Below are 15,699 nucleotides of genomic sequence, written 5' to 3' on the forward strand. Positions count from 1 at the left end.
TTATCAGCAATCCTTGTTCCCTAGTTTGTAGCTATGTAGATCCAATCTCTGCCTCCATCTTCACATGGCCTTCTCCTCTATGTTTCTCTCTGTGTCCCCACTTCTCCTTTTAAGTATCACCAGTCTCTGGATTTAGAGCCCACCCTAAATATAGGATGATTTCATCTCAAGATCCTTAACTAATTACATCTGCAAAGACTCTATTTCCAAAAAAGGTCACATTCTAAGGTGCTGGACGTGAATTTTTTGGGGGGGGGACACTATTCAACCCACCCAACCTCCCTTCTTCAGATTTATTTGAGTTTGAAACATTCACATCTTTTGTGACTGTCCAGGTCACAGGAATACATTTCCTTTTCCCTGCTCCCATAATATTTCCATGGAATTGAATAACAATATCAACAAATACCTTAAGGAAAACTGAGATTTTAAGAAAACCTGAGGCAAGCCGGCATTTTGAACAGACCCAAAAACCTAGGTTCCAGTTCTCTCTCTACCAGTAGCAACTGTGAGACCTTTGGCAAATTACATCAACTCTTCAAGATTCAATTTCTTCATCTTTAAATGGGAATATCAAAAAAATGGGGGGAGAATTAAGATAATAAATGTGAAGGCATTTTGGGAATTCTAAAATAATATACAAATACTAGTTATTCTTTACAGATTTTTCAATGTTTAATTATTTAACAAAATATACTGATAATTGCTAGGCATCATCTTCAATACCATGGTCCATGACTTCAAAGAGCTCATAGTCCAACACTAATACAAATAAAGATTATGAAATAATTTACCTCTGAATTATTTGGAAATGACCATATATGTTTGACAGAGCTGAGAAGACAGTGACCAATGCTACCTTGAAGGAGGAAAAAAACTGAGTTAACTCTTACAGGACGGGTAGGTTTTAGCTAAAGAAGAAAGGAATGAATGCTAGGGAAGAAGATAAGACATTAAGGCCAGATATAACAAATTTCAAAGCTAGACAGTATGCCTAGACTTGAAGCACAGCAGCAGCTTCCACAGGTACCTGAATGAAGAGAGCCATGATGAAAGTAGGGTTTTAGAAAAAAAAGCCTGGCACCATTTATAGTCTAGATTGGCAGGAGAGAGACTAAAGGCAAGGATACCAACTAAAAGGCTGTGGCCTTAATCCAGAACATATTCATCTTCACTGGTTGCTAAAATCGTGACTGGCAGAAGATCTATAACTTCTGGAAAGCCGCTTATTTCTCAGGTGGTAGTTCCAAGTCTTTCCCAGGGATTTTTCCTCTGCTGACCTCACTAAACCTATCACTAGACTGTATAGAAGCTTCCATTTCACATCTCATCATCTTGGGGCAGAAAAGAAGCATGAAGGACACATTGGCAATCCAATCCAATGTAAAATCCTCTCTAAAGCAACATGGATGGGAGTAACATCCATTGGGAGTTACAGTCTCTGCTTAAACACTTCAGCCTAAGAAATGCCCATTACATCAAAGCCACTATCTCTGCAAATGACCAAGGTCAAATACATCATCAGCTTCTTGAAGGAATACTTGGTCCTCCGGAGTCCTAGGTAGCTGGGAAGGTTAGAGTTCGCCACTGCAAGAGTAGAAGGAAGAATAACACGATCCTGCAGCTTTTGACTGAGATTCAAGCCATACCCAGTAGTGGCTGGCTGCAGGGAGGCAGGTCTGAGTCAGTCTGCCAGGCAATGAAATCCTCACTCCATCTGCTCTGAGGGAGTCGTCTGCCAAGTTTGATGCCTGAACACATGAGCTCCCACTCCCACACCCACCACTCTCTCCTCTGAGAAGCAGAAACAAAATCTGTTTCAAACCTTCATCTTTTCTCTTCTTCCCAAAGCCCAACTCAAAGAAATTACCTTTTCAGTTATAGGTTAAGAAGAGAATAGAGAAGCACATAGTCCCCTAATGACTCCAAATGGGCAAGATGGCTATAATAAAACATACACTAAGCAAAGGCTAGCTGGCATTTCCATTGTTAACACATTAGTTCTTTGCTGGGACTTAATTATTTTCCTTTTTTCCTCTTTCTTTCTCATCTTTTTTTGAATGAAATACTAGATATATTTAAAATTGTAATATATACAGAAGTTATAAAGCCTACTAATAAAAAGAACTCTCATGGACCTACCATTCACTTTAAGAAATAGAACTTGCCAATACCGTTAAAGCTCTCTACCACACCCTCCTGGCTCACCCTGACTTTCATCAGAAGTAACCAATCACCATTCTCCTATCCTATTCATTAAAACTAGATTAACTTGCCCATCCAAAGCCCTCCTATCTACTACTTTTCCACTCCAAAATCTACTTTCACTGCCATTTCCGTCTGCAACTACATACTTGCCAGCCCATCTCTCATCAAATTCCAATCACCTTTGGGAAGCTGAATGCCCACACAATCCTATTTCATGACAATCAAACTGTTGAACACTCAGGGAGTCTCTCCTCCTCAAACATGAGCACAAATCTCCCAAATCACCAACCTGTGTCCCAAACCAGTACGCTTTATATCAAATCACTCCATACTATTATTATTATTATTATTATTACTACTACTACTATTACTATTATTAACAACTACTACTACTACTACTACTACTACTACTACTACTATTACTATTATTAACAACTAAGTATAAAATGAATATTCCAGGCTCCCCCAACACCAGTGCCCACCTGGTTAATGTGGGCCATTGCTAGAGGCCTAGAATCTCACTGTACAGCTTGCATGTCATCCAAAACTAGACCATTAACTACTTAAGGGCAGGAAACATGTCTTCTTTAAGCCTGAGGCTTAAAGATGGCTTTGATTTAGGGGTTAAGTTCTGATCCTACCTGATTTCAAAAAAGAGTGGCCATATAATTAAGAAAAACTTTAATTTCCTTCTCTCTACCCCCCAACCCTTCACCTGATAAAAGATCTCTACTCTATGATCGTACCCAGGTCCAGTTCTGTTACTACATGCATAAAGCTAGTTTTAAAACTCAGGATGCACCCTCAAAAAATCCTTTGCTTTATTTGGTTCTGTCTCAATTCTTTTCCTTGCAGCATCAATCCCTATTTAAGGGAGTTTAAGTGCTGAACAACCACAAAGAAACCAAAAACAAAAACAAAAATCTTTGTCCTTTTGTTTTCTCATCTGCAAGATAGGGACACCATTACCTAGCACACAGTGGGAGATTAAATGGCCTCCACCAGGCACAGAGGTAGAAGTTTAAATAAGGTCACATTATGAAAGGCCTTTAGCAAGGTGATGGCACATAGCAGTTGGTGGGATAATATGAGGCAACTTTCATTTCTCTTTGTATAATGTCAGAAGATCTACTAAATACATTGCAGCTATAAACAAACTGTTGGGAAACCAAATCTACCAATATATAAAAGGGATTATATAGCATGACTAAGTGAGATTTATCCCAGGAATGCAGGTTAGTTCAACATATGAATATCAGTCAATGCAATACACCATATTAATAAAGGACAAAAACCACATGATCACTTCAATAGACACAGAAAAAGCATTTGACAAAATCCAACACCCTTTCATCATAAAAACACTTGGCAATCAAGGAAACAAACATTACTTCCTCAACCTTATAAAGGGCATCTATGAAAAAAAACAAAAAACGAAAAACACAGCTAATATTATGCTAATGGTGAAAGACTAAAGGCTTTCCCCAAAGATCAGGAGTAAGACAAGAATGTCTATTCTCTCTATTTTTACATAGCATTGTACTAGAGATTCTAGTCAGGAAAACTAGGCAAGAAAAAGAAATAAAAAGCATCCAAATCGGAAAGAAAGAAGTAAAACTATCTCTACTTACAGAAGACATGATCTTATATAAACAAAATTTAAGGAATACATACACACAATTAGATAATTAGATTAATAATAAATGAATGCAGCAAGGTTACAGGAGACACAATCAATATGCAAAAATCAGTTGAACCATGAGAGACTATGGACTCTGGGAAACAAACTGAGGGCTTCAGAGGGGAGGGGGGTGGGGGAATGGGATAGGCTGGTGATGGGTATTAAGGAGGGCATGTATTGCATAGTGCACTGGGTGTCATACACAAGTAATGAATCATGGAACTTTACATGAAAAACTAGGGATGTACTGTATGGTGACTAACATAATATAATAAAAAATATTATTAAATAAAAAAATCAGTTGTATTTCTATATATAGTAATGAATAACCCAAAGATTAAATAAATAAAATTCAATTAAGAAAAAACTCCATTTATGATAGCATCAAAAAGAATAAAATTTGGGGGAATAAACGTTGAAAAGGAAGTGCAAGACTCATACAGTGAAAACTACAAAACACTATTGAAAGAAATTAAAATTAAAACAAATGGAAAGACAACTATGTCCATGGATTGTAAGACTTACTAGATGTCAATAATCTTCAAATTAATCTATAAATTAAAGCAATCTGTATCAAAATTCCAGCTTTGTTTGCAGAAATTGACAAACCAATCCTAACATCCATAAGAAATTCAAGGGACCCAGAATAGACAAAAATCTTGGAAAAGACAAAGTTGGAGGACTTACACTTTCCTCTTACACTTTCCAACATTACTAAGCAAACATACTACAGAAGTAAATAATGAAGACGGTGTGGTACTGGTATGAGGATAGATGATAAATCACTGGAATTCACTAGATCAATAGAATAGAATTGAGAATCCAAAAATGAACCCATAATTCTATTGTGAATTGATTTTCAACAAGTATGTCAAGACAATTCAATGGGGGAAGCATTTCCAACAAATGGTGCTGGGAAAAACAGATATCCACATGTATAAGAACAGAGCATATAAAAATTAATGCAGAGGCGCCTGGGTGGCGCAGTCGTTAAGCGTCTGTCTTTGGCTCAGGGCGTGATCCCAGCGTTCTGGGATCAAGCCCCACATCAGGCTCCTCCGCTATAAGCCTGCTTCTTCCTCTCCCACTCCCCCTGCTTGTGTTCCCTCTCTCGCTGGCTGTCTCTATCTCTGTCAAATAAATAAATAAAATCTTTAAAAAAAAATTAATGCAAAATGGTTCAAAACCCCAAATTTTTTTAGTAAGTGTTAGTGGTTTTTATTATCTATTAATACCATTGCTAACAAGAACAGATATGTGATTCAAATTTTTTTAAAAAGAGGCAGCTTCAGAAACAAAAGGAATAAATAATCCATAAACTGAACAAGCCAAATAAATAAATGAAAATGAGCTCGACATAAAATTAATGAAAAAAGCCCCCAAAACTCAATAAATTCATAAGTAAAAAATTTGAAATTATATCAGATTATTCTTGCCTAACAACAGGTTTTAGACTTATAACCTGAGAGAAGAAACACATTATCAGCAAAAGACATAATTTTTCAATTATAATTTGTATCATTAAACTATTATTATGTTACACACTGCTGGATTTTTTTCCTGTTTTGCAAATTGTTTTTCAGGGATCCAAAATCTAAATGTATTTTTTACATTTTCCAGGATTTTCAAAACCCCAAATTTAAGAGATAAAACTATAAAATTCTTAGAAGAAAACACAGGTCATGTAAGTATTTGTGACTTTGAACAAGAAATAGAAAAAATAAACTGGACTTCATCAAAATTAAAAACTTTGTCCTTTAAAAAAAAAACAGTGTCCAAAAAACCCAACAATGTCAAACATAAAAAGACAAAAAAACTGGAAAGACAACCCACTGAATGGGAGAAAATATTAGCAAATCATATATCTGGTAAGGTACTTATATCTACAACATAAAAAGAACTCTAACAACCAAAAGACCAAATTAAATCAACCCAATTAACCCAATTAAAAAATGGGAAAAGATTTGAATAGACATTTCTCCAAAGAAGGTATGCAAATAGTCAATAAGTACATGAAAAGATCATCAGCATCATTAATCAGTGGGGAAATGCAAATCAAAACCACACACACTAAGGATGCCTGGTTGGCTCAGTTGTTTAAGTGACCAACTCTTGATTTCAGCTCAGTTCATGATCCCAGGGTTGTGAGATGGAGCCCTGCGTCAGGCTCCATGTTCATTGAGGAAATTGCTTGACATTCTATCTCCCTTTCTCTCCCTCCCATACTCACTTTCTCTCTCTCTTTCTCTCAAATAAATAAATCTTAAACACACACACACACACACACACACACACACACACACACACAAAATAGCCATTAAAAAAAAAAAAAAAAAAAACAGGGGTGCCTGGGTGGCTCAGTCAGTTAAGAGTCTGTCTTTGGCTCAGGTCACGATCCCAGTGTCCTGGGATTGAGTCCCATATCTGGCTGGCTCCTTGCTCAGCAGGGAGCCTGCTTCTCCCTCTATGCTCCCCCTGCTTGTGCTCTTGTGCTCTCTCTCTCTCTAATAAATAAATAAAATCTTTAAAAAATAAAAATAAAAAATAGGGGCGCCTGGGTGGCTCAAGATGGTTAAATGTCTGCCTTCGGTTCAGGTCATGATCTCCAGGTCCTGGGATCGAGCCCCAAGTTGGGCTCCCTGCTCCTCCCTCCCTCTGCCTCTCCCCAGTGCTTATGCCCTCTCTCTGTCTCTCTCTCTCTCAAATGAATAAATAAAATCTTTTAAAAAATAAAAATTAAATAAAAATTTAAAATTAAAAAAATTAAAAATTAAAAAAAAAAAGACAGTGGTGTCAAGGATGTAGAGAAAGTGCAATCATAACAGTCCTGGTGGAAATGTAAAATGGTACGGCCACTTTGCAAAACTGTTTGGCAGTTCCTCAAAAAGTTAAACATAGACTTACTATATGACCCAGCAGTTCCAGTCATGGATATATACCTAAAAGAACTGAAAACACATATTAATGTAAATCTTATACATAAATGCTCATAGCAACGTTACTCATAATAGCACAGAAGTGTTAAAAACCCAAATGTCCATCAACTGATAAATAGATAAATAAAATATGTTAATCCATACAATATTGTATAAAAAGGAAAAAATGAATAAAATCCATAAAAAAGAACCAAGTACTAGCATACTACAATGTAGATAAACCTTGACAATACTACGTTAAGTGAAAAAAGCTTATAAGAAAGGGTTGATACATAATTCCACGTATGTAAAATGCCTAGAATAGGCAAATCCACAGAGACAAAAAGTAGATTAACCTGGAGCTGGGGAAAGGGGGTTTGGGTATGAGGTTTCTTTCTGGAATGATGAAGATGTTCTGGAATTAGATAGTGCTGATGGTTACACAACCTTGTAAATATACTAAAACCAGTGAATTGTATAGTTTAAAAAGGTGAATTTTATGGTATGCAAATTACACCTCAATCTTTTTTTTTAAGAAAGCCCCAGCTACATATCATATCAATCTCTTGCTCCCTACTCTGACTGACACCTGGAAATTTCTAAACTCACCACTGGCCACAGCATAATCTGTTTCATTCCCAAGTGGGATAAATATTAGAATTGCTTATAACTCATTACTTCGTCCTACTTCTGATTAAGTGTCGATTCTCCAAAACCTCTTTTCTGACCTTTATGCCTGAAGTCCCTCCCCTAAGCTTCTTCGCATTCAGAGGTGAAATTTCTATGACTCTAGTAGCACAATTACTCTGCTTTCAGAGTTGAAAAATAAAAAAAACATGGATTTTCAATTCAGACAAACCTTCAAATCCTCACTTACCAATTTCTAGCTGCATGCAACTTTCAGGAAGTTACTTAACCATCTGCTTATATGTAAAATGGCAATAACACCTCTTTGGAAGTGTAAGAATTCCATGAGAAAATGTATGTAAAGTGACCGGTCATTGTAACTTTTCTATGTCACTTCACTCCTTCTCAGTTTTGTAAAATGGATGAAGCTGACACTGGCTCCCACTAGGCAGACACTGTGCCCCAATGTGAAACCTGTCCTCAACCAGTATAGAACTCATGAGATCTAGGGACATTTCAAGGGTACAGATGATAAAAAGGAGGCAAATGGGTGGGACATATTTATATGTGTTTAATTGGGAACCTGATTCCCGACCCAATGCAATTCACAGGCTCATTACATCATGCTCTGGGCCTCTCCAGGCAGGGATATGGGTATTTGACAGAAGAATGAAAAGGCACGCTGCTCCAATTACCATGAATGTAATGCATTACAAATATACGTATGTTTCCAGGACAGAATGAAGAGATCTGTTATGGAGAAGAGCTAAGAAGAAGCCTGAGCCACAAGGCTACAATCTTGCCACTTCTACCTCTGATGACAAGTTTTAATGGTAAGGACACCACTGAGTTTATTACAGTGTGGAGACTTGCTGCTCAACAACAGAGCCTCTTCCACTCCCCACCCTTTTGTTTTACACAAGCATTACACATATATCCAACACTCTAAGCCAATTAAGAAGAAATTAGTGTAGACTCCAGTTCACCAAGGTCCTCTCTAATCAAAATGACTTCTGAGTGTGTGAGCTTCACAATTGCCATAGCTACCATCAAAACACTGCTGTGTGGATCAAGGGTGCAGAGTTTAGAGGAACCCAAAATTCATTAAGCGGTACTAATTCAAATGATATTTACAATTCTTCATTAGTCATCATCACTACAACTATAATGTTCAAGTCCCTTTACAAAGGAGCCCATTGACCTCTCAACCCATATCATCTAGCATTCCTCTTTCTTCCCATTTTCATCATACACAATATCTACACTAAGAACACAGTATTTCCAAAATAAGTGTCTTTTCATGCCTTCCTGCCTCATTCCTCTACTTGAAATGCCTTATTCCCCCCAATCTCCTAATCCATCCAGTGATTTCTACTCTTCCTGTAACTCTAGCTCAGATGGCTCCTCTTTGATTAATCCTTCCCAATCTCCTACTAGACAAAATTAATTATACCTCCTCCATTCCCTCATGGTGGTCAGAGGATAGCATGAAGGCCTTGCGTACACCAAGAAAATGTTAAAGGTGAGGGGCACCTGGGTGGCTCAGTCGGTTAAATGTCCGACTCTTGATTTCAGCTCAGGTCATGAGCTCAGGGTCCTGGGATGGAGCCCTGCATCAGGCTCCATGCTCAGTGGGGAGTCTGCTTGAGATTCTTTCTGTCCCTCTCCTTCTGCCCCTCCCTCTCCTCTCTCTCTCTCAAATAAATAAATCTTAAAAAAAAGAAAAAGAAAATGGTACAGGTGAAATTTTGCTCATCCTTGTTGTGCCATTCATAATCTTTCACAAAGTAATACTTTCACTTATAAGAGATCGTCTAATGACTTTCAAGCATATATTTGTTACATAATCCTGTGCTTTAACTAAAATCTCAGGAGGAAGCTCAATACATACACGACAAATAAAACCTGAGCTGCTCTGGTTGTAATAATATGCAGAAGATCCAAGGTATATCTCCTACTTGGGTCTTCCCACAGTAGGCCTTGAGGATGGTCCATGGAACCACTAACTCCAATCCAACTCCCTCTTTTTATAAATTATAAAACTTTGATCAAGAGAAGGGAAACATGGTATTTAAGAGCATATAACAATTTAGTATTAGGGCCAGGACCCAGCTCTCCTGCCTTCTAGCCCTATTTCATGTCATTCTTGATTTCCTACTCTCGGGGGTAAAAAGCTACATGAAGAAAACTGGTGTGAGAGAGAAATGAGGCTTAACTAGCCTTAAAAATTCTATGGGAGCTTCTTCCACCAGCCTGCCATCTGGAGCAGAGGATATGCCAGTATAATATCTACCTTGAGACAGTCTTAATGACGGGCTGCTAAGAGATTCATTGGGGAGGCAGAAAGGGCCTAAGGGACTGAGGGTGGGGAGCGAGGAAGTGGGAGTTGCCTGGTTAGGAGCCTGCTGTTTGCAGGGCCAGCTAAGTACTAAATCTCAGAAGGGCGCCACCTATATTATGGGCTTTCAGGGTCTTCAAGAAGAGCCCCCTTTAACCACACACACACACACACACACACACAAAGCAAAAGGCACCTCACTGACAAAATGCAGTTTCTATGTGATGTGACTGGTTTGGATTCAAGACATAAGTTGGATTCTGGTTGGCAATTATGAGCGGCCTGACTAACCTGTGAGTGTTGGTTTTATGGCTTGCAAAATCAATGCAACAACACTGATTTTGCATGAGTATTATCTTGATTACAAGACAATATAAGTAAAAGCACTTAGGCAGTACTAGTTTGTAGCAGGCATTCAATAACCAGTAGTCCTCTTCTTCCCCTATGTTAGATAGAGCCCTCTTTGTTCAAGTTTCTTAAAACATAAAAGCCTTCGATATTTAAAATACTGTAACACTGAGTAATTCTATAACTCATTACGAACTGAAAGTTTATGCCCACCCCCAGCCCCCAACCCCAAAATCCATATGTTGAAGCCCTCATCTCCAATGTGATGGTATTTAGAAGTAGGGCCTTCGGGAAGTAATTAGATTTAAATGAGGTTATAAGGGTAGAGCCCCCATAACGGGATTTGTGCCCTTTTAAGAGTTTGAAGAGTCCCCTACCCAGAGCAATCTACACTTTCAATGCTATCCCGATCAAAATACCAAAGACATTTTTCAAAGAACTGGAACAAACAGTCCTTAAATTTGTATGGAAACAGAAAAGGCCCCGAATCTCCAAGGAACTGTTGAAAAGGAAAAACAAAGCTGGGGGCATCACAATGCCGGATTTCGAGCTGTACTACAAAGCTGTGATCACAAAGACAGCATGGTACTGGCACAAAAACAGACACATAGACCAATGGAACAGAATAGAGAGCCCAGAAATGGACCCTCGGCTCTTTGGGCAACTAATATTTGATAAAGCAGGAAAAAACATCCGGTGGGAAAAAGACAGTCTCTTCAATAAATGGTGCTGGGAAAATTGGACAGCTACATGCAAGAGAATGAAACTTGACCACTCTCTCACACCATACACAAAAATAAACTCCAAATGGATGAAAGACCTCGATGTGAGACAGGAATCCATCAAAATTCTAGAGGAGAACATAGGCAACAACCTCTACGACATCGGCCAAAGCAACCTTTTTCATGACACATCCCCAAAGGCAAGAGAAACAAAAGATAAAATGAATTTATGGGACTTCATCAAGATTAAAAGTTTCTGCACAGCCAAGGAAACAGTCAGAAAAACTAAGAGGCAGCCCACGGAATGGGAGAATATATTTGCAAATGACACTACAGATAAAGGACTGGTATCCAAGATCTACAAAGAACTTCTGAAACTCAATACACGAGAAACAAATAAACAAATCAAAAAATGGGCAGAAGATATGAACAGACACTTTTCCAATGAAGACATACAAATGGCTAACAGACACATGAAAAAATGTTCAAAATCATTAGCCATCAAGGAAATTCAAATCAAAACCACACTGAGATACCACCTTACGCCAGTTAGAATGGCAAAAATAGACAAGGCAAGAAACAACAATTGTTGGAGAGGATGTGGAGAAAGGGGATCCCTCCTACATTGTTGGTGGGAATGCAAGTTGGTACAGCCACTCTGGAAAACAGTGTGGAGGTCCCTTAAAAAGTTAAAAATTGAGCTACCCTATGATCCAGCCATTGCACTACTGGGTGTTTACCCCAAAGATACAGACGTAGTGAAGAGAAGGGCCATATGCACCCCAATGTTCATAGCAGCAATGTCCACAATAGCTAAATCGTGGAAGGAGCCGAGATGCCCTTCAACAGATGACTGGATTAAGAAGTTGTGGTCCATATATACGATGGAATATTACTCAGCTATCAGAAAGAACGAGTTCTCAACATTTGCTACAACATGGACGGCACTGGAGGAGATAATGCTAAGTGAAATAAGTCAAGCAGAGAAAGACAACTATCATATGATTTCTCTCATCTATGGAACATAAGAACTAGGATGATCAGTAGGGGAAGAAAGGGATAAAGAAAGGGGGGGTAATCAGAAGGGGGAATGAAACATGAGAGACTATGGACTATGAGAAACAAACTGAGGACTTCAGAGGGGAGGGGGGTGGGGGAATGGGATAGACCGGTGATGGGTAGTAAGGAGGGCACGTATTGCATGGTGCACTGGGTGTTATACAGAACTAATGAATCATTGAGCCTTACATTGGAAACCGGGGATGTACTGTATGGTGACTAACATAATATAATAAAAAATCATTAAAAAAAAAAAAAAGAGTTTGAAGAGTCCAGAACTCACTCTCCACCATATGAGGATATAGCGAAAAGGCAGCATCTACAAACCAAGAAGAGGACATTCACCAGAACCTGATTATGCTGGCACCCTGATCTTAGACTTTAAGCCTCCAGAACTGTGAGAAATAAACTGCTGTTGTTTAAGCCCCCAGCCTATGTTATTTGTTACAGCACCCAAGCTGACAAAGACACAAGTATTGGTAAGGAACTCTTATAGACTGCTAGTGGGAATTTACACTTGTAAACTCTATAAAAGTGGATAAAACAGTTTGGTAGTATCTATTAAAGCTGAACATACATATTGCCCTTACCCAGTATATTCCACTCCTGTGTAGGAAACAAGAGCCTATATTCACCAAAAGATATATACAAGAATTGTTCACTGCAGCATTTTCATAACATCCCCAAACCGCGAACAACTTAAGTATCTATAACCAGCAGAATAGATAAATAAAATGTGATATATTCAAACCACTGAATGTAAGTGACCAATGAAAAAGAATTTAGTAATGCTTCATACAAGAAAACAGATGGATCTCATCAACATAATGTCAAACAAAAGAAGTTAGACCCAAAACAGTTTATATTGCATGGTTCTATTTATATAAGCTCAAGTCAGGCAAAATTAATATACAGTGAAGGAAGTCAAAATAGTGATTACCTGTTAAGGGAGAAGTAATGACTGAGGGGGTACCATAGAAGCTTAGCAGGTATTGGTTATGTTGTATATCTTGACTTGGGTTGTACTTTATACTTTGCAAAAACTCTTTGAACTATACACTTATTATTTGTGCACTTTTATACTTCAATGTTTAAAAATTTTTCAAGGAAAACAAACCTCTGGGAGAGATAAGAGATTGAAGCTCGTAAGGTCCCAGAGCTCCTTTAGCCTAGACTACACTCTCTGACCTCCTTATATCCACTCCTTCTTCACTGCCGTGGTCCCATCATTACACGCCTCCAGTATCTCATAGGTGGACAACCAAAACATCCTTCTAAAGTCTCCAGGCCGACACAAGTTTTTCCTCCTCCCAATTTTCAACACTGTCTCCAGATAAACGTTCCTAAGGCAGGCACTGATAGTGATCGAATCACTCCCTTGTTCCAAAACCTTCACTATCCCCACACTAAAAGATAACTCATCATTTGCAAAACTGATAAAAAGCTAACAAAGTCTGTTCACTCCCCAAAGTTACCCCCCTCCCATCCTCCATCCTTCCTCACTATTTCCTTGGGGGAAAATAGTACTTTAGAAAGTTCTATTTCATCTTCAAATGATAAAGATTGGCAGCAAAATATAAAGAATAAATCCAGCTCCTGGGAAAAAATAAAGGTAACTTTATCTCCCTATTCTTGGTTTCTTACATGAGATAGTGATGATAACAATGATTTCTTTTCACATAGCACTTTTGAGTTTACAAAGCACTTTCATAACCTACTTTATTTCAATAAAGTCTCACAATAACCCTAGAAAGCAGGCATCCTCATAGACATTTATGCATAATGACACCAAGGCTCAGGTGACCACTAAGATTGCTTTCCAGGTCTCATACTCCTGGGATTCTCTGCAATAGATGAGGTTTATTTCTGACAACTTCCTACTACTCTTCTGAGCATCTCTCTCACCCCATCTCCACTCCTCCACCACCAGGTGTCTAGTCTATATTCCATCCCTACAGAATGTTGCTCTCACAGTGTGGCTATAATCTCCAATACATTGCCTGAGAGCACCACAGTCATCCTCCTATAGGGATTAATAAATTCCCAGAGGCCTCCAAGATTAGAAAATCTTTAAGACCTAAATAATGAATCTAAAATGTGAAAGTTTAGGCAATTTAAGAAGAGGTGAGAATAATACTTAGAGAAGGAGCTTATCTAGCATCCCCAAGAAATTCATATTCCTTCAACAATTTTTTGAGGCCTACTATCGGCCAGTGTGCTAAAAGCTGAGGCAAAGAATGAAATATGGCTCTTGCTCTGAAAGAACTTACAGCCTAGTATAAACCCCACAGGTGTCAGCCCTACATGTAGTACTGCCTTTCTTTTTAAAGATTTTATTTATTTTATTTTATTTTATTTTATTTTATTTTATTTTATTTTATTTTATTTGAGAGAGAGAGAGAGAGCACAAAAGCACAAGTAGTGGGAGCAGCAGGCAGAGGGAGAAGTAGGCTCCCGCTGAGTAAGGAGCCAGATATGGGACTCAATCCCAGAACCCTGGGATCATTACTTGAGCTGAAGGCAGACGTTTAACTGACTGAGCCACCCAGGTGTCCCTGTAGTACTGACGTTAGCTCAAAGAATCTGACTCTTGGCTCCACAATCACAGAAGTTTTTGATAAGTTAGATCAAATCCCCAAAAAGACATTCTAGCCACTGTCATCCATTCCTCTTCATCAACAATGAATGTCCCATTCAAAATCAAACCACCAAGTAAGCAAATCAACAACTGCCAAAAGTACAGAGCAATCATTTCACACATTTATAAACAAACATTAGATATTTTTTTATATTTTCATTTCACATATTTATAAACAAACAAAACATTCAATCTTACCTGTACTCATAGAAATGCATGTTAAAACACTCAAATATAGCTTTTATACCTATTAACACTTAAAAAAATAATACTGTGCTGAAAAGTGAGGTAAAAATGGTTGATGAACTACAAACTGGTAAAAGTTTTTATGGGAAGCAGTATAGCTTCTATCAAAGCTACATATATTATAATTTTTGATCAAGTAATTCTTTTCCTGAAAATTGAGAAGGCCTATAGCCTTACTATGTAGTAACTATGAAAAATCATAAGTCAATACAGTTCTCTAATAGAAATATAATTGGATAAATCATGGTATAACAGCTATGAAAAAAATACATAAGTAACAACATGTAAAAATTATTTATTAGCAGAAAAACATAATATGAAATTTTAGCTAGACAACAATCACAATTATGTAAAAAATATGTTTGCATATGGAAAAATATTGGAAGAGAATAAGGAAAAATGTGAAAGCAGCTACTCTATTGCTATGGTGATATTATGAGAAAAATATGTTCTATTTAAAACTTCCTTTAATCATGTTGATATAACAATAAATCCCACTTTACTACATTGCTTGTTTAATTGACTATCTTCCCAAATAAACTATAAGCTTTGCGAAGACGGGTCAATGTCTCTTGTGCTCAGCATTATAGCACCAGTTCCTACAGAATAATTCATGAAAAAATGAATGAAATACATGGGAAACCACACAATAAATATCCTCAAGGAGGGGAGGGGAAGTGGACCACCAAAAGTAAACAAAAGGCTGATCTCTATATGACTTTTTTTCAAGTTCTAAATATGGGAAAAACCAAGCCAACCATTAAAAAAACTTCTGGGAAGTCTTTATTTTCAAGGCCACTGCTGAGATGCTCCTAAACGGTCTGGAGAAAGACACAGGATGCTGGGAAGTGGACACAGCAGCAGGTATTCCCAGGATTTGGGGAGAACATATGGAATCAGAAGGGACAGGAGCTTCA

At 37.9% G+C, this 15,699-nt stretch overlaps 1 protein-coding gene across 1 annotated transcript in view; it reads right to left on the reverse strand.

The window, feature by feature from the left end:
- The window catches only part of SYN2 (synapsin II), a 229,920-nt gene that overhangs the window by 196,322 nt on the left and 17,899 nt on the right, over positions 1-15,699 (reverse strand). The window lies entirely within an intron of this gene.

This window comes from Ursus maritimus, unplaced genomic scaffold, assembly GCF_017311325.1.
Source record: "Ursus maritimus isolate PB19 unplaced genomic scaffold, ASM1731132v1 scaffold_14, whole genome shotgun sequence".
In the NCBI taxonomy this organism is placed as follows: Eukaryota; Metazoa; Chordata; class Mammalia; order Carnivora; family Ursidae; genus Ursus; species Ursus maritimus.